At 39.6% G+C, this 21,229-nt stretch overlaps 1 protein-coding gene across 2 annotated transcripts in view; it reads right to left on the bottom strand.

Moving 5' to 3' along the window:
• Positions 1-1,220: 1,220 nt before the first annotated feature.
• mafa (MAF bZIP transcription factor a) overlaps positions 1,221-21,229 on the bottom strand; it is a 66,819-nt gene continuing 46,810 nt past the window's right edge. For both annotated transcript variants that reach the window (XR_003840592.1, XM_029498362.1), the window contains one exon: positions 1,221-1,415. The gene's annotated coding sequence lies outside the window, so the exon portion shown is untranslated. The remainder of the gene's footprint in view (positions 1,416-21,229) is intronic.

Raw genomic sequence — 21,229 nt, 5'->3', positions numbered from 1 at the left:
CACTACTAAGCAGGTGGTGGAGGGGATACTGAAAGGTCACAGATTCCTTGATGCACAATACACACTGAGAGGTAGAGGATGCACAATGACAGAGATGAGGTGCTCAACAAACAAGTATTTTCCCTGTTGTCCATGCAATGGTTTTTCTGTCTTCATCAATGAGGGGCTGGAGGGGGAAGGGGGGTTAACCTTTAATGTTGTCTCGTCATTGGCTTGGCATATTATCTGTCAGTCCATTTGGTTATCTTCATAGTCCACAGAAGACAGAGGTCAGAGTCTTCATGTCTACATTGCAATCAATGAGGTGTTTGTTTTCCCAATATGTAGGCTCTGGATCAGAGCAGCATTTCCAATCATTCAAAGAAAAAAGCAACCCTCTCAGGCTGACAGCTTAAGCAGTTCCAACTCATACATGGGGAGGGGGATTATTGCAATAGGAAAGAATAAAGTAAATTTTATAAAAAAAAATATATATATTATTTAAAATATTTTAGTTTTGAGAAGTGCCAAGGTGGACTCCTGGCTTGGATGGAATTTCCTTTTCCTCTTCAGTTTGACCATTTGTTTTCTGTTGGAAGATTGATGACACCAAAAGAATTGCTTCTTTGTAATCCTTGCAAGGTAATCGAATAATAATATTACCTGTATTTCTGCCTGTGCATCTATTCAAAAATGTGGGAAAATATCCTGGGGGTATGTATTTAAATATCAGAAAACAAGTTAAAGTATTTAAAACTTTTCCAAAAGGTTGTCTGACATATCCTCATACAGAAGTCTTTGAACTAGGGGAGTGGTAAATATATACTATAGTCTGTTCCATGCTGTTGTCTTCATTCATCTCTATTTACATGTTCTAGTGTGAATATTGGAGAGAAAAACTAGGCCATTTTGCAAAGACAATTTTCATAGTCAAACTACCGCCAAAGATATTGGAAATGACAATTACGTGGTCTCTGAGGAGGGAATTCTGACTTAATATGGAAAATAGTGAACCATGAGTACTCTATCCACAGTCATGAAGGTGTAGGAAGTTGATGAGAGGGACTTGGTATGCTTCCTATATTTAGGAATGAGACTAGGGTTTTTAATATGTTCTATTTACAGAGGCATGCGTCAGCGATCTTCCCAAAGAGAAAATAGTCCTTCCAGTGTCTGGCATCAACCATCTCATGAGGGTGAGTCTGTTGTTTTTTTGTTTTTTGTTTTTTATGTTTGTAGAAAAAGCTGGAGGTAAAATATCAGGAAGAAAAAAGGAGTTTTAAGAAGCTTTCAAGAATTTCACTGCAGGGAGTTTGAGGGATTTCAGCAGGTTTTGTCTTTTGTTCTTCAGTGAAGTCATTTTTGATTGTTGTGCTTTGTAGGTGCCTTCGTGCTATTGGTCAGCCACTCTGATGTCATCGCTGCTCAGCTGTTATCTGTTGACAGAAAGAGAAAAACGGGGGGAAGAAGGGAGTAGAGAAGAGGGTTGAAGGAAAGGAAAGGAGAAAAAAGAAAGTCATTGAAGGTTGAGTCAGATCCAAATTGTCTCACACACTTGTGTCATACCTCCATGCCGGCAGACACACACAAAGTGCACTATTAGACAGTGAGTGATGTTCACATTGTGAGCTATACAGGGCCCTTGTCTCTGCAACCCTCCTTCCACGGTTTATGGTGACACATAGTGAGTCAGGGCGGTTGGAGGGGGGTTCTGCTGTCAGTGTAAAAACAAAAGCAGTGACCACCCTCTGAGTGTACGTGGTAAACCAACTTGGCTGAGATTCAGAGTGACAGTGGCATCAGCATGGGGAGTGACTCTTTAATCAGCTTCAATTAAGGCCAAGGAGAGACAAATTCGCAAATAGTGTGAGTGCGTCTCCTGTGTCTACATTGCTTTACGTTGATCAATCCTCGACTCCATCAACATAAGAAAGAGGAGTTCTTTCTTGCGCTTTTGTTTTTTAAATTGCAAAAAGTTTTTGTAAGGTGCCTTGGCAACTTGTGGAATGAGTAAGAATGAGTCATCGGGTTGAAAGGAGTACTCTGTTGGTGGGACAGAGACTACAGTAGAATCTAACTACTATTTACAGGTTTTTATGACAGAACATATATATATATATATATATATATATATATATATAAAAGTATAATTTTTAAAAATTATTTTATTTTATTATCCCCAGCCAGGGGATACACATTCCTGCTGAAACTCTCCTCCCACTTTATTATGTTGAACTGAAGACCATGTGTGTTGATAAAATACGTAGTTAAAGCTATAATTGCATTCCGACTTTCACAAAATTATAAACATTTACCTGAGATACAGCTGGTATTTATTTCATCACACACAGACACACGCATACAATTCATACATGTCAGCGGGACCTCTTATCTGTGTTTGCCCTCCACTACTTCTAGCACTAATCACTCTAAGTTACATGTCCCTGTTTGTCCACCTTTTGTGCAGTGAGCCGTGCTCTATGAGCTTACTTTGCTTTCTATGAGCCTTCTTACAAGTAAGATCACAGCCATTGCCCTGGGGCATGCTACATCCACTTTAAGACAACAGAAACAGTCAAGACTTCAGCCCTTCAAGATGCAATGCGGTCCCAGGGTGTGTGATAAGACAGTCTTGATGAGATGGGAATGCAGGGCCATTTGGACCTCCAAAGCCAGGTGTTAGCACTTCAGATCACTGCCTCATCAATAATTGACAGAGGCAAACCAATAAGAACAATTTGCTCCCCACAGCGAAGTGCTAGAGCAGCCTAACACCAGTGAATCATTAATGAGGCAATTAGATGAAATGGTTAGACGGTAAGCCCTCACTGACAGCGCTCCTGTGATGTTGCTGCAACAGGGGCCTTATACAGGAGCCTCACATGATGAAGTGATGTACAGGGCAACACAGGCTGAGGGAGAGCGGGAGGGATCACACAGCAGCACCTGGATGCAGCGCTGAACCTCCTTGAGGTTGTAGTGTAACTTGTGTCAGTGATGCCAGCTCTCCATCTGTTGACCACAGCTCAGAGGGCCAATAATGGGAACAAACCCAATTGGCCATTACCACGGGAGATTGACCTTTATAGGTTGTCGTTACCATCGCACAGACCAACAGAAGCCATCTCCTGGGTGATTCAAGTGTGGGAGAGCCTTTATGGACATGGATAAAATCGACCTCGGTGACATCACTCAAACATGAGGGAAACAACAGCAACAATAAAAGCAAAGATGGAGTCTGCCTTTGAAGAGAGGAGATCCTGGATTGTTGTTTGAGAGGAAAATCAAAGCCCCAAGGGTGCTGCACACAAAGCCTCATCGATTGGCCATATTGGAACCATTTCATAGTTTATCGATGCTCCTCTGCCTCCTCTCTCAGCCCTGGGTCCAATTAAACCAGCAACCTTGATCTCAGGAACAAACCATGGAAACACTACATAGTGCATGGATTATTCCCAAACATACACCCTCCCTCACACTTTTATCTTAAGTAAATACACACTGTGCATTTAGTTTTGGCCAGCTGAAATTATTTTTCATATTTGGAACTGTGTCTGTATTAAAAAAAAAGGAAAGAAAAAGGAATAAAGACTCTAAAAGCCAATCATCCTAATGCATTCACAGTTTCAATATATCTTTGTGATGGAAAGATCAGCAGGAGAGTGAGAGAGCAAGAGAAAGGGGCAGGGGGGAAGGCTACTAAAGGCTAGCGAGAGGAATTCATGCCTCATATAACACTTTCACTGTTTACAAACAAAACATGCTATTTTTTATCTATGTGGATGATTTAACCAAAGTGAGGAAAATGTCTTGATGCATTTGCCTTGAGGAGATCTCAAAGAAGTTGCTTGGCTTTTTCTGGACATGGTAACCTATTCACATTGTTGAGCACAGAATTAATTTCAGTGAACTTTTTTGTCATTAGTCGAGATTGAGGAGAAAGTGTATGATCTATTATTACTACTCTGGTGTCAAATTAGGCAGAATGACATATTCTAAGGCCAATGAGAGATCAAACAAACTGCAGAAAGAAGGATATACCTTCGGTGATCTGCTTTGTTATTTACCCCCATTTTAATACTCCATTTGCTTCAAAGTCTGAAATATTCCTCTGGTGCATTGGTACGTTTCGCCTCACAAAGCAATCAGTTTCGCAAATAATTTCCTATAGTGATAACAAGGAGTTCACGAGAGCTGTTTCTTGATAATGCTTATCTGAATTCATTGCACAATCACAAAATGTAATATTTTTCTTTCCATTGAACGATCTGCCAATTTAGGACTTACCTTAACTTGAGATACCAGGTCAGAATATATTCACATTGCGTCCTGGCTCAAACCTTCTGGTAAACCATGTAGGCTGCACTGACATCCACTTATGAATCACCCAAAACTCTGTTTTATCTAGCCACAGAACTATTTAGCAACAAATCAACCAGAAATATTAAAAACTTTTTTGAAACATAATTTTGGCTGCAACAAATTTGGGAAACTTGGAGTCACCTGCCTGATTTTTTCCAGTTCAAGTTTTAAATTGATTTTTTTTTTTTTTTTTTTGATGATGACGACCAGGAATTATTTTAGGGTTGGCTTAGTCTGGAAAGTTACATTAGAAAAATAAATGATAATCAACACATGAATCGTTATTTTCTGGTAAAATAGTGAATGACTTTAAAAGAGACAGCATTATTTGTTGTGTCACTGTGACTTTTAATTCAACAAAATATCTTTCCTTTTCATTTTGTGTTTGTCTTGATAATTATTGTCTTGGGGGGACAAAAATAATTGATTAGTAGCTGGGTCAAGCTGTGTTGCTCATATTGACAACTGTGCAGATATTGTAGACAGCTAGTCTTTGTTTAATGATTGCTATTCACTTTTATAGGCCTCACAGGATGCCATCCTCAATAAATATTTGCAAACAGGAAATTTGCAGTATGACTTGAGAGAGTCATAACTCTGGCACCTATGTGTTTTGAGATTAGCATGTAATTAAAATAGAAAATCTATATTTATTAAGCAGTTGTACATAACAAATTCAGTTCATATGAGCCACTGGACTCAACAAACATCTGAAACAAGATTTATATGCAAAGACATGGGCAACTTAAATAACTAGAGGAATACTTTGATAAAAATCAATTAGACAGGTATACACACACACACATACTGCATACATAAACACATTCACAGATGCAGTTACTGAAACCTCACCACAATATGAGACCCTCTCTCTTTCCAAACCACATTGTGTAAATGTGGAGTTTACACTTTTTCATTTGCTGACCACATCTATCATCTGAACACTTTCATGTTTACAGAACTAGTGTGAGAAGACGCCCAAAAACACCCCCTATATCTCACATTACTGACTGCAAATCACAGAGAGAAAGTCACAGAAAGACAGAGAGAGAGAGAGAGAGAGAGAGAGAGAGAAACAGGTGCCCACAATATCCAGCATCTACTGAGTGAAAAAGAGAAGATGTTAAAAGCTTAATGGACTGCTTCTCTTATTGTTTAAAAATTGCTCGGCGTATTACTGGCTGAAGGAAACATTGGTTGGCCTCAATTATGCATTGAAAATAAAGTTATGAGCTACTGGGTGAAATATTGATGCTGGCACAGGGAACAAGGGCATGTTGGCAACGTGTCACTGCTTTTTTGCTGATGCTTCATCTTGTATTGATAATTTTTCATCTAAAAAGCCCATGAAGTCTTGATCTGTGAAAGATGGAAAAACTCACCGTGAATATTGGAAATCTAATGCAATGTTACTGGAAGAGGAAAACAGATAACATCAAGTAACGTGATGGAAAAAATAAAAAGAAATGCGTGCTGTTCGAGCAATGTAAGCTGAAATATTGTGTTTTTCCATTTACAGAATTGAGTCCATACATTTTCTAACCATCCTATCCAGGTGTTACATTAAAGCGCAACAGTATGTTCGCAATTCTGTACGTGTATACAGATAAAAGTGGGTATAAAAACACAAAGGCTCTTCGCCTTGGGACTGTCCCGTGTGACTGACACACTTGAGATGCTAATTCTGGTTGTTAATCACCTCTCTCTATTCTATTCCATGCATACACACACTATATATATATACATATACATACACATATATATATGTGCGCATATGTGCGCATAAGTATCAGTATGTGTGTGCAGAATGAGAAAAAACATTATTTTTTTCACATCTCTTTTTTTCAGGCTTTTGTGCAGAAAAACTACTGCTGTGATTTCCATTTGCAAGTAGTTTTGATCAACATCATCCGACATGACCAAATGATGAACTGATGGAAAACGGAGGCACAAAGTGAGATAATAATAGTTGTGTATCACCTCCTTTCTTTACTCTGGAAACTGAAGTCAATGTTAGTCTCCAGCAAAGTTGGTTATACGGATGATGTGATGTGTGGAAAATTCCAGAAAACTTTCCACTGACGTTTCTCTGAGTAAAAGACTCTAAGGCTCAACCAGTTCACACACATGCATATATAAATGCACATTGTATGATGAGCTGCCAATGTCCTCGATAACTGACAGAGCTGGAGAGTTCTTGTATCTTTTGAGTCGGACAGTTTCATAGTCCATGAGGTCAAGAGAGTGTTGAGTTGCATTGCAGGGTAGTGCGCACTACGGTGTATCACTGACTTTCAGTTCATTGTCCCTGTTTAGGGTCACCATACTCTTTTCATATCAAAGTGAAGCACTTGATCCAAAAATGCCACTGATCAGCATAGATAACCATCACTTATCACGATGGACTTTAGAGAAGTGGCTTTTGGAAATTCCCTATTAATATTATTAGTGAGTCAACCAGTAATTGGTTCTTATCTCAGATATTTTGAGCTTCTACGGAGAACTGTGGCTGTAACTGTAAGAGGGTGTAGCAGAGACATACAGGTCCTAGGTGAGCAAACTAAGCCTCAATGATCTCATCTAACAGCAATGGCCCAACCAAATATGTTTTTTTTTTTTTTTCCTTTTTGTGGTTGTACTCACTTTTCTAGTCCCTTTTGTTCAGTTGAAAAAATATTCAGCTTGATTACGGAAATGAATCTGCTGTCTAAAAAAGTTGTCTAAGAGACATAAGATACCTTTTCTTTCCAAACATTTTCATTTTTGTTATTGTATTGCTCAGTTCATGTAGAACGTTTTCAGCCCCCTTTACTTGGTTAATATTTTGTTATGTCAGCACCATATACTGAAACTCATTTATACATTTTTTTTTCCGTTATCTGCTCATCAGTGACATGTTCCTGCACTTTAGTTGGAGTTTTCTTGAAGAAAATGTAATCTTTCATCTTAGGTTAACATTTTATTTTTCATTCAAAATAGGTTTATTCAAATGTTTCATTTCATCACATTGATAATTATGTAGCTACACTTTTAGAAACCAGTTATATTAATACGTAAATACAAATCAAAGAAAGCGAACATATATAATCTACATAAAAAGACACGGGGGTACAGCTGTGCAGCGGTTGAGGTTGGGACATTTTCAATAGACATCAAAAAAGTCATTCATGTGCTACTGCTAAAAACACAGAAAAGATGAGGGAGGTTAACAAAGACAAGATCAAAAGACAAACAGAGAAGTGAGACTAAGCTGTAAGGCAAGTGCTTGTAGTGTTTCTCACGACATATCATGTCATGTCTGAGGCGAAGTTTGAGCCAGTCACTTTCAAACATTCATAATATATCCTTGCATGATTCACTGATCCCTTGAAGCTGATGTCGTGCTTTTCTTTCCAATAAACGGCTGAATTTATGTTTAACTGGCAGTTGGAGGCCACTGTTAACCTTTCCACACCTCCACATCTCACACCTCACAAATGAGGTGTGAGATGTTTGCCGGTGGAGAGCCACTCCCTCTCTTCCTCTCCAGGATCCCATAATGGTATCATGTGGAGGAGCTGCTGAGGAGATCAATACCCATCAGAATGGCAAAATAAATACATTTATCACCCTTGATACTTGCTGCACTATGGTGCTACAGCATGTTACACCTGATTTGGAGGCAGAGATAGACGCTATCATCAAACTCTCCCCTGCTGTCACTGAACACATGATTTGTCCTTCTCTATGGTTTTGAACAAATGGATGTTTCGAGTTCAACAAAAAAAAAGGGACAATACTTTTGAGTATGTGCTTTTGCTAGGGGTTGAGAAAGTTCTCCGGGTTATAAAATCTCATCTGAAGTAAATGTTCCTTCTGTCCTCCCTCTGCTGCAGATAAAGAACAGGCGTTTGAGTAATTATGGTGCATTATCGCCAAGGAACATTTCATTGCTACATTTTAAGCTGTGTAGTGAGCGGTGACAAACGAACGACTATTTTAATTTCTATCAGGAGGAAAAACACATGGCTGGAGCCAATGAAGTCAGCTCTCTCATTCTGCCACTGACTGAGACCATCTGGACCAAATAAAGTTTTTCCTTTTGAATCAACAGCTTTTGGAAATTACACAGGAACACTCCTCTCTATATGAGTCTTTTTTTTTCTTTATTTGCACTACTTTGAAAACCAACTATGTATGTTTTATGGTTTAATTTTACTGCCAGATTTGATCATTGTTCACAGAAAAAAAAAAAAAAAAACGACTTAGTAAATGCACCTGTTTCTCCTCATTCTCCATCTTCTCTCTTAGTATGTTATTGGTTCTGTACCTCTCTCCCTCTCATCCTGCCCTCTCTGCAGTGGTGATCGAAGGGCTGACCATGTCAGTCAATCTGTCAGTGGATGACAGTTTTACAACACATGCACTACATTGATGAGTACCATCACTCACATAACGATTGCCCTCCACAGTGAAAGCAAAAGCTGAGAAAGTGAGAGGGTTGGAGGGGATTGCAGAAATGGATGTAAAGACAGTTGAGTAAAAGCAATGGCTGGTGAGAGACAAAAGTGACAGCAAGAGTCACGTTTACCTCAGCGTCATTTGTATAATCCTATAGTCTTTTTTTTTTTTTTTTTTTTTCTTTCAATGTTTTCATGGAGGTAGATTTTCCTCACTGGTATCAACATAATTTCTCTTTCCACTGGCCATAAATTAATTTGTTCCATATTTTTAGCACTTCATTTAATCCTGATTCATCACAAATTTTTGTTAATATTGTTTGAGACTCTAAAACTTCTCTGTTTCAAAATTATTTGTAATTTAATTCCTGACTCACCATGCAAAATATTCAACAAAAATGGGCTTAAATGTGAACTCAGAGGCTCAGAGGCTCAAAGCTCAAACAAATGACGCGCGACAACAGTGATGGGAAAAAATACCTGGTCAAACTGGATGGCACGTGTCCTAGACAGCTGAGTCAGAAGGATATCACAAATATGCACATTTGAGCCTGGAGTTTTACTTACATTTTAACACCTTTGAACATAGAAGTGATCTAATGGATTTAAGGAAATGTATTTAGAATTTAGAAAAGATTTAACTTTGTAACACTGACAAGAAAAAGTGAAGCCTTGGAGAAAATCTCAAATTTTGTAAATTACGAGCTTGGATGCTTGTTTATTCATATCCATGATGAGCGAATCATTCAAACATTCACATTGTTGGCTGATAAAGTATGGGAATCATCAACTAACAACTGAGTCAAGTTTAAGCAATGAAACCAAAGTGCAGGTGTGTGTCAGACATAAAAAAAAAAACACCCAGAGGATGTAAAGTCAAGAGTTTATGGCTTCGATGAAGTCCCCTCAAAATTTCCATGGCGACTCTCTAACGGCGCAAAGCAGTTTAAAGCTTAAAACAACCATGTAGGCGGGATAACCTCTCTTCCTGTACTGAGGAGTGGTGTGGCGCGTACCATTGAATCCACAGAGAAAAGCTGCTGCTCTCCAAAAACAAAACACTACAAAAATGCCTGGAGTTGCCAAAGAGCAACTTGACTCTCCTCCACACTACTCAGAAAATGTTTCGTTGAATGATGAAACTTTAATTGTTTAATTGTTTAATTGTTTGGAAAGAACATGCAGCACTACGTATGGCGTGCATTTCAAATGAACTGCATTTCAACATGAAAAGCATCATCTGGAAGTTTAAGTACGGTGTAGAGAGCACCATGATTAGGGGCTGATTTACAGTTCACCAGCACCAAGCGGAAAATGAATTCTGACATTTCTCAAGGTAACAGGATAATGTCAGAGTGGCTGTTGACCTGTTGGGTAACAGAGTACCTAACGCACAAAAATAAAATCTACCGACTTCCAACAATGAAGCCACCTCCCCAAAACCATCAGAGCCCAAACCTTAATCCAGTAGGGATGTGGAGAATTGACCTGAGGGGAAGCGTTCACAGCATACACTCTGAGTGTGAATATGGCTGAGGGGAGGTCCATTATTCCTTGTGAACATTGCTCAGGTTTGACGAGTTCGTTCAAGGTTATTGCTGTCAAAGGAGACTCGACCAGTTATTAAATCCAAAGGTTCACTTACTTTTTCAGCAGTACTGTGAATGTATTCCACAAAGACACAGAGATTGGAATTGTTTGTGCATTAATAACTTTAATAACTTTGTCTCTTCATGCAACTTTGAAGGTCAGATAAAGGTTTAGGATCAATTCATGCAGAAAACCACCTCTGAAGGACAGCTTTTTCTTGCCATTGTGTTCAATTAATCAAAAATAATAATTATCGTTTGGAGAAGTGGCTCTCAAAGTTGAGTCCAGGGACTTCCAAGGGGGGTCCCAAGAAAGAAGTAAATATTTCCTGCTGACTTCATGGCATTTAAGAATGTTTTGCACTGAGACATGGTGTAATTTTATGTATCTATTTCAAACAGAAAATTCTGCATTTCCTCCATTGAGGAAATTGTAGAACAACTCTTTAAGATGTAAAAAATATACAGACACATTTTTGATTAAAACTATTTCATATCAAATTCTTCATCAAATCATTTCAGTTTTGAATTGAAGTTACTTGCAGACCAAATTCCTTGGGATCTGCCCTTGAAAGGAGTTCGACATTAGATAGTGTCTTTGGCTCATTAAAGAAGCCATGCTTGTAATTGAAATACAGCACAATCAGGAGTCTCCATGGAGAGCCAGGCGACAAAGGTCCTCAACTTTCACCGGCAGACAGAAGACAAAGCTGCCCAGCGGAAAAAAAACGCGTGAGCCGATCTGTTTGTCTGTTTATGGAGAAGCATCTTGCCACCCTGCACTCTCATATGGGAGGCAGACTCCCACAAACACATGCTTAATGACTCAATTTATTCACCTCGTCACCATCTCTTCATCTTTGCCTCTCTCTCTAATGGTGCTGCCCATATGCACCTCCAGTTTTCTCTCCCCATTGGTATATTTGAAGAATGGCAATAGGGTTTTTTTGTTTGTTGGTTTGTTTGTTTTTTCCAACTTTTTGTGGAGTGTGGCGGATGTCTGAATTTTAAATTTGAAAAGCGTGCCGTGCTCTGTTAGAATATTAGGTCAGGGGTTTCTGTTAGGTCTTAGTGATGTAGTCACAGAGGAGCCGCATTTTGAGTGGCTGTGTGATGCGTGTCAGTGACATCTGGGCCAGTGTTGCCAGGACATCGATCAGACTGTAGCTCTGGAAGGTCTCTCAAAAGCCTTATTCTTAAATCTATGCTGACAGGCGATGACATGATGGAGATGGGACTGCTGAATTGATTGTGTCCTCTCTCTCCTTTCACTCTCCCGCTCACACTCCCACTTCCCTCAGTCTCGCTCTTCTCCCTCGTTTCTTTGTCCCATCACTCTTTGCCTTCTATCCCTTCTTCTCCCCTGCCTCGTTTTTTTTCCTCCCTCTCCTTCCTTCTCTGCTCATCGCTTGGATGTGTGGAGCACAAGATTTCAGATTATTTCCCAGCAGACACTGTGCTGTTTGACAGAGGACTGGAGCTGTATATCACTAGAACACTTCCTCTGCCACCCCCCCACCCCCCGCTTTCCGCAGACAACATCAAATATCGCCAGGCCTTTTTGATCACTTAAAAGACTTGTATTAGGAGAGGAGCTGGTGCTTAAACAAAAGCAAATGGTGTTTCATCTGTCATGTTTGTCAGAGGGCCATATGTGTGGCATAACAGCTTTTCTATCAGAGAGGTGGTAAACCACACTATCACACATTATAGGACCTACAAAAACAACTCTGTTCAGACAACCAAATGTCAAACGAAGCATCGTGACAATTCTTTAGTTAACTGTATGTTATGATTTTGTTTGTCTCCGTCTGGTTTATCCTGTATAAAACACAAATCTTTTGAGAAAAACTAAATTCAGACTTAACTTGTGGTGTTAAACATACAAAATACCTCCATCCTTCAGGGTTTTTATGTTCACTAAATCTGGGCTTCAGGCCATACCTTGTAATTCTAATTGAATGCACTGAGCACTTTGGCACGGATGGGGTCGTCCCAGTATCCAGGCCAACCGCTTAGCATATTGTTTCTATGGCACCTGTCCCCCCAGATTAATAACTGCTAGGTCTGTGCTGGCAAAGTATGCATGGATACCTGAAATTACAATACTAATTCAGCACCAGGGATTTATACACCAGCCCCTCCTAGGATTTATGACAAAGAGTAAAGATCTGGTGGAGAGAGAGAGAGAGGAAGAGAGACTAATAATGCTAGCAAAAGTGATTAGCTCAATGGGAGAAATTGTGCATTTGTAGTCCTGCGATTATTATTGTGTTTCTCATCACATAATGAGTTTGAACAATGCAGTTAATGGTATTATTGGCGAGCGACCAGAAACGGAGTGTATAGAAGCTTGATAGCACTTTTTCATCAATAAATCACTCCAGAGCACATGGCAATATTTAAATCTATGTTATTAAAATTGTTGGAACAACACTATCAGATTTATGTTGTGTTATTTTATTATGGATTGATTATCATCATCACGGGCATATCTGATTTGCGTGAAGCAGCTGGAGCGTGGTTGGTTTAATCCATTTTGATTGCTCTGCAGAGGAATGCCACTGCTCTGCTTGAATGGACAGCTACTTGCTGTGTAGCTCTGATGATTGGCTCAGAAAGAAGCAAAATAAACCAAAGCCTTTTTTCCTCTTTTCCTTTGTTCCCACATTAGTAATGTTTTCTATCCCAAACAGAGGCACTGACATTATACATAAATACCACTGAAATATTTCCATAAATCCAAAATAGATTACAGCTCAAAATAGTATCATTCCTTTTATTCCTACATCTTTTCCTATACTTTATACCTATATGTTACTCTGGGTAACATATAGGGTGTCTTTCTAATCATTTGATGAAATGATTATGAATATTTGTAAAAAATCCAAAAGCCAATTGTATTCAGCAGAAGAAGACAAAGAGGTGCACTGGTTTGTTAAAGTACTTTCATCTGTATGAAAATGGAAAAAATGAAGGAGGGAAGAAATGTGTTAAAGCATAGAAACAACAACAACAACAAAAATAGAAAGAGGGGTGCGATCATTATATAGACGTCTTCTCTGCTCCTGTTTACAAAGTAGTCTGATGTGGATCTATTTACAATCAGTTTGTTTATTCTGATTTGCGATCAATGTATTAAAGAGGGTAGACTGGACCACAGGAGCAGAGATCAGTCTCAGCATGAAGAGGCATTTGAGTGTGTGTGCTCAGCGATACGGCAGCAGAATTACCGGCTCTCAGAACTGTGACAGCCCTGAAATTACAATTGAGTTTCACTCTTTCCCGTTTTCACACCTACCTCCTTCTCTCTTCCTTGTTCTCGCTCCCTTTCTCATTCTCTCTCTCTCTCTCTCACTCTCCCCCTGATGGCTCAATAACAGGTGCCATGCTAAGAGAGCTGTTATAGCCGTCCCTGAGTGGTTGTGTCAGCAGCAATGTTGGGGTTGAGCTTTCCAACCTGCTCATCATGCAGGAAAAAGGAAGGAAAGAAGGAGGGGGGGGGACATCATTCTGGTCCCCAAATGATGCCCGCTGGGAGCTATTGTGCGCTAAATTTCGCCGGGTGGTTCTCCACTTTTTTCTGTGTTGTGGCCGATTTACAGAGAGAGCCATATTGAGGCTTTCTGCATGGTGGGGCCCAAGCAGCTGTGTTCAGCAGAAAAAATGGCAACTACAAAATAAAGAAATAAATAACAAATCAACAAACACACAGGAAAAAGCTTATTTCTTTCCTTTGCAAATGCTAGAATAAGGAAATTTTGTGTCCTATCTGCAGAAAATGAACCGTAGAGTCGGACCTTGATTGCAGTTAGTCAGGTTTGGCCGAAACAAATTGTATAAAATCCACTAAAGTGTTGGAAATCCTCCCATCTGCATAAAACAAATTCATAAAAGTTTTTGTGTGCCTTCCCTGACTTGAAGAGTCAATGTACTGCATGCACCTCAGCTGATATTGTGTGTGGGTTACATAGTCAAACAGTTAAGCTCTTTCCTTTTCATAATTTCTCTTCTTTTTCGCTGATGAGCTACATTAACCTTATTTTAATTTAATGTTTACTTCCTGAAACTTTCTGATTCTATGCATTTTTTAAGTGCAAAATGTAGGTACACAACCAGTGACAGGTAACTAAAGGAGTCCGGGCTTTTAATATTACCTGCCATGAGCACACTGATGTATGAACTCTCAGCATGATTCATAACCCACTTTGTTTTGATGTGAGGAGGTGTTGGGATATGTTAACCTACAGGTACTCTAAATTTAGCTTCCATAAGATCATAGGGAGTTTCATTTTACGCACAAAAAAAAAAAAAAAAAGAAGATAAATTTCAAAGGTGACCTGATGGGTTTCATTACAGCTGATTGATTGGTTGACGTGAGGGTGTCACAAAATGGACAGGGCAGACATAGTACCCCTTCAGGATCCTACATGGGATGGGTCATCTAACCACAGCACCTATATGAGCAACATTAGAGAGTGATATGCCCTGACATGCTTGATTTGAATAGAAACTTTTGAGTTTACAGTTTAATTCAACGACCTGATTTTTTTTTTTTTTTTAGCTAAATGTTCTTGACGTGTTGGCCAATTAAAAACAACCATCATACTCTTTAAAAACATTTGAGAAAAAGCAATACTTTTTAGAAGTAGTTAGAAGTAGTTCAATTGAATTATGGTTTTAATTTGTCCTTTTGTTGTTTGTTTGTTTTTAATTGACATATCCTGAAGTTAAAATTTCTAAATAGTTTGAGAAAGGTTTCACATTTTTGACAAACTATACCAACTGATGAAAAAACTGAACCTTTACAATTGGCAGAGAAAGTTTAGCGTAGTTTAGTTATTTGTCTGGCCGTCTTTGCTTACTTGAATACTGAATGTTTGGGAACAAAGCAGCAATCTGTGCATCTCTCCTATGAACTATGAATAACCCTTGCAATTCATCTTAAAAACAAGGAAGAAATGTCAAGGGCACAGGAGTCCCTTTTTTTTGTTGTTGTTGTTGAGGTCACAAAACATAGCATGCAAACATGCACAAACATTAACATGCTGCATTGTGACCACACTGCACTACATAGAAGTTGAGGCATTGACAAATCACTGAGACCTGAAAGTAGTGCCGAGGTGGGACTAATTGAAATGAACTTTACAAAAGGGGGGACACCTAATTAAAGATGAACTTTCTCTCCTGCGTTTGTGTTGACATCATGGGGCCTAAATTTAAGCTCATTTTTGTTTGGCCAAACCTGGTGATGCAGGCAAAAGTGTAGAATATATGAGCACAAAGAAGGAATAAGGTCATTGCTTTTCCTCAGTGAAAACAGATTTCTTTGTGTCTCAAATCACTTGTGACATTTTTCAGGGACGCGCGAGGGGCCCATTCATTATCTTCTTGCTATCTATCTTTCCTCAGAGAGATCGTAGCGCATATGGTGCCTTGTTTTGTGATTACTTGTTTATCTGTGCTTGTATGGGACATGTCGTGCTCATTGGCACACATACAGCCATGTCCTAACGCACATCTGTAGGTGTGAGTGTTGGTTGAGTATAGGTGCGCGTGTGAATGAATGCATTTATTTGTTGCTGTTTATTGCCCTGTTCTATTTTCTGTACGACTTAGTTGGGGACACAGCCCCGTGCAGGAGCTGTGAAGTTTCCCATTTTCAGGCTAATTCCTTAGTGGCTGTTTAGAGTGTCTCCAGCAGTGCTAAGTGTTCTCCTCTCTGTGCCTAATCAGAAAACAGGACCACTTTAGCCAGTTTGTTTAAGGTCCCCTGAGAAGGCTCTCATATCCTCCTTCTACTCACCCCTTCCTTTTCCCTGCTCAGTCTCTCTCATGCCCACACACAAACACACTCACAGCGCAGCTTTTACGTGTGCTGATTTACTTCGCAAATGGCAAATTTTATATGTTTAAATTTATAATAACTGATAGTGTCTACATACTGCAGCATTATTCTTATTTTTTCATCATTTTATCGGAAGCTTCAAAATATTAAAAAAAAAAATGAAAAGGATTCATTGTACATGTATTAACGCTTGATACGCTTGTGATCAAGCTTGTGAAGAAAAACAGATTTGTGATGTGCCTCTTCTAAAAACAACTATTTAAGTGCCACGATTAATGCATGAGTTTGTATTTGGTTGTAAATATCTCAGCTGTAGATCTCTCAGTATGAGGTTTTGAACTTGATGATGATATGAGATGAACTTATAGTTCTCTTACACACTTTCTCAGAATTGCGATGCCACACAAATGTAATAACTCAATTTATAATCTATAATATTTAATTTTAATTCAAAATGTTAAATACACAAACTATTTTTGTTTAAAAAATTTTGATTTTTTTTGTTGAATGATGTGAAAACAACATGATGCGTTAAATTCAGTATTTCAGTGTAAATTCAGGTCTGTTTTCTTTTTTCTTCTTCTTCTTTTGGTGCAGCTCAGAATAGGTTACATGTGCAAGGGAAATTCTTTGCATAGACAATTTATCCCAGAACATGAAGACACATTCTCTCTGTTTTCTGCAACCCGGCCTGTTCTTCTATCCTTGTGTAAAGGTGAAGTTTCCTCACAAGAGCTGACAAGTGTGAAATTACGATAGGAAGTACTTCATACCCTGCCATTTACCTTCATTCATTACCAAGCTGTACACATACGCACACACCTATGCCAACACATGACCTACAGTCCACTACTGAATGGATGGTATGGCAGTCATTCCTTTAACCAGGAATGTTAGGGAAATACCACACACATTATGCAAGGCAGTTTTGTCCTCAGCTTCTCACTAACTTTGGTGATGTTCTCAAAGGCATCAGCTTTCCTTTATAGTGGTATTGAACACAGAGGTACAAAGGTATCAGAAAGGAGGTTGGAAGTAGAGATGCACCTCCATGGATCATAGCTCATCTATACATCTATACCACTGGTATCCAGCCTGGGAACTGGATCCATATGATGTTCAAAGGGGTGATGGACCACAGAGGTTTTTCTACCCAGAGGCAAAGCAGGTCATAGACCATGACATTGTCCTTCAAGGGACCACTCTTTCTCAGTCTGTCTTTACTTCAGTTCAAATCCAAGTTATTAAATGAGAAGTGGTGAATTACACAATTGCTATAAACATTGCGTCAAATATGGAATCAAATATCTCAGGACCAGAGAATAAATCAAAAATATTGCTTTCATTTATTGTCTCTCTCTCCTGCTCAGTAATTGTGTGTTGTCTGAAGGTTGATCCAGCTGACTCTCTGATCAGAGGAACTGAGGAATCACTGGGCGGTCATGCGTCTGTCTTTGAAGGCTGCACGCTGTGTCCATATCACTGTTGCAGCGTAACTGATACAGGTTCACACTGTTGAGCTTAACGGAGCCCCATCATGGCCTTACACTCAGATCTCTCACAGCTGTAGGGCCCAGACTACTGAGCTCTCCCAAAGTCACACGTGTGTGCACACACGCACACACGCACATAATACCCAGCTGGCTTCTGGCAAGATCATAGCTAAAGAGATCCAGAGTGGAGCTGGTTACACTAACACTAATAGAGATGAGCTGCCTGGTTAGCTCAATGGAAAATTGAGCAGAGTTGAAGCTTATTTTATCACAGCAGTAGTCTGTTCCCCAGGGAATATACAGTCAGTGTACACTAATTCAAAATCTTTCTGAAAGAAAGTAAAAAAAAAAAAAAAAAAGCATTGCAGTGTTAGGGTGTGCTTGGGAGCAGGTTGGCCCACTACTGAGAATGCTTTATAGCTAATCTGAGGTGATATAGTATACGAAAAGGCATGTGATGGATGATTTTCTTCTCAGTGGTATGCACAGAGGATACATTTGTAAGGCCATGCTGTGCTCAATCAATGTTCTTCCACCGACAAGGAGCTCTCCTCACTTGGCTCTTTAGTAGCAAGTGCATTAAATCATGTCACCAGCCAGTCCGGTGAAATCTGGGCCACACCTGAGTGCATATGCCCTGCCCGGCAGCACTGTAGCATGGTAAAAACTACTGAGGATCACTGGCAAGCAGGAGGAGATCCTCTGCTTTTATCCCCCCCTCACCTGACATTCTGTGACATTTAAGAAGTCGTTAAAGGAATGAGCATGTGGAGTGGGAGAGCATAGATCCTCAGGCAGAGCAAGACCCTCAGTGCTGTCACCAAATAAAACCTTGTTGGATGAATTGATTATGCTGTCCAAAAAAAATCACATCATTGCACTCTCCTGCAAAGATAGATTTAATGTGTTGACAAATAATTTACAGTGGTGTGCATTGTAAAGACGGCTGGAAGCCTGTGGCAGTAGTGTATTATAATTCTGCCCTGTAACCCTCGCTAGATAGGAGGATGCACCGCGATTATCAGATTGTACACTGTCCACGCCTGGAATGGTCTGTTCTGGTAGTGTGTCATTGTGGTCAGTGTTGGCTATGACACAAACACACAAGTTCAGCAGAAGATAAGAGTCTCCATTTTTATGAGCTGCTTCCTCTCCACTAACAAACAGCTATTAAAGTACAGCCAGATCTGGCTCTTTCTGGTGCTGCTGACAGCTAATGTCCTGCTATTTGTCCATCTCTGGCATCTGTCTCCATATAGGGCTCGCTGTAAAAAGCCCTGCTGACCTACATCGTTAGGGGCTGACCCTGTCTTTACAACAGTAAATGTTTGTTGAGGGGCAGTTCCCTGTTCTGAAGTAGCGATTAGCCTCTTGTCGTGAGAGAAGCCCTCAGGTTCAAAGCCTTTCCTCCACTGAGAAGCTGTCAGCTCCAATACAAACAGAAAACATGGACAAAGAAATACAGAGCTGAGATTACACAGCCTCAGATCTCTGCTCAGGGCCCGGTACTACTGCTCTGGAGGAAATTAAAAAAAACAAAACAAAACAAAACACTGCTCTCCTCAACCCAATGAACTGACAACTAGATGTGTACAGGCACTGAACTGAGGAAGTGGATATATATGTTTTTCAGTTTGTCTGTCTCTCAGCAAGTGCAACACAAACTGATAACTAAAGAGCTAAAATTGAATGCATGATGATCATTATTGCAACTAAGCCGAGACATGAAACCTGTGCAAGTTATCTCAAAATTAGGGCCATACTTATTCTTTTCTCGATGTGGTCAGTGCTGTTTGAACAGTGGTCAGTGCTAATTGAACATACTTACATACATCCTTTGAATGATTTAAAATCTTACCAAGCTAATTCACCTCAAAGTGGTCTGATATTGTAACAGTAACTAACTAATTAGCAAGGTGAGATTAAAACTATGACTGGTAACAGTATTGTTCTGCCATTAGGGATTGAAATTTATTCACGTTGAAACAAATGTGTACAGCCAACCAGATATAACGCTCTCAGTTTCCATCACACCATTTAATATGATGCCACAGTCTTCTCTCCTTTTGGTAATCATCCCCTCAACTTCTGACTACATTTTAAGATGTGCTGCTCATTTAAAGAAAGTTCAGGGACCTTACACTCCTAAATCAGTTTTTTTTTTACACCATGCATCCAGCATACTTCTTTCCCATTATGCACAAAGCCTTGTGCTTGTGCTATGTAAATCTGTGTGTGTGCTCAGAGTGAAAGTCGGCTGGGTCACGGTTACACCTCTGCCCATCAATCTGAGACACATGCTCTCCTCGTAGGGAGGTCCTGACATTCTTACAATACACACTGGGGTAATGGAGTCCCACAGATGCCTGAGGGGACATAAGTCACAGAGAAAAGAGATAGTGACAGCGGCAAAAGCTTGCTACAGTTGGATGACTCCTGCTCAGGTACAAGCCCTATTGCTGTAGCTACACTCCCAATTCCTCTATAGAATCTAGCTCAGGTTTGTCCTGAGCCACATCTGTCATCACATGGAGAGGACAGGAGGGCTTTATGATCAGTATTGAAAGGTTGGTGGCTCTAGGTTTGGGGATTTAAACAGAAAGCACATGGATATTATCTTGTGTAACGTCACAACTGCTGTGGTATACATATGAATTTGCTTCAATCCTCCACTGCAAGATAGATACGTGAGACAGAAACCCAGAGGGATTCCTCATCTCTACATAAACATCTCAACTGCCTATGACTGTACAGATTTAATAGCATCAATGTACATTATAAGCTGCACATTGCTCTATAGGCCCAACCACAGCATGCAGACATAGTGGCAACACCAGCAAGCCCTTATCTGCTTGCACAAGATTGTATACATTCACATTAAGCATTAATCCAGGCATCAACAAACCAATGCAGCGATGTCTTTTACAATAAATACATTTAGTCACTACAGTAAAGAACATTAAAACATGGAATACAGCCATATTGAGAGCTCTCTTGGCTTTTATAGCCACTTTTGATGAATAATTCAAGTTTTTCTCTAAATTATTTAAGTAAAGGTTATAGTGTAATGTTATGCAGAAAAACTACCTTGTCTGTTAGTGTACCACTGTCTTGAGGTTATGTGGTGATTTTTCTTGCCTTCCATGATAACATGCTGTACTACATGCACTTGCTGTTATTATGACATGGTTTTCATTACTGTCACTATCAGCAGCTCAGAACATGACGGTTTTGAAACCAACAAGGTCCACAATTTTAAATGAAATTAATCATTAATTTTTTTTTTTTTTAACTCACCAACTCAGTTAACTCTGTCTGGCCTGGACTTTGTCTGGGCCAAAGCCAAACCTAAACATACGGACATCTGGTCCTTGTAATCCTCTTACAACTGCCCCCCACACATACAGTGGTCCCCAATGGCAAGTCTGTGGTGTCTGTGACATTGTGACATGGCAATTAACTTTAACGTATGTCTATTGATTAGCCAAAAGCAGCTTATCCTAGCAAGGGTCAAGGAGT

This window comes from Echeneis naucrates, chromosome 3 (assembly GCF_900963305.1).
Source record: "Echeneis naucrates chromosome 3, fEcheNa1.1, whole genome shotgun sequence".
Classification (NCBI taxonomy): domain Eukaryota; kingdom Metazoa; phylum Chordata; class Actinopteri; order Carangiformes; family Echeneidae; genus Echeneis; species Echeneis naucrates.
The sequence above is the reverse complement of the archived record's forward strand: the minus strand, read 5'-3'. Positions and strand labels throughout refer to the sequence as shown.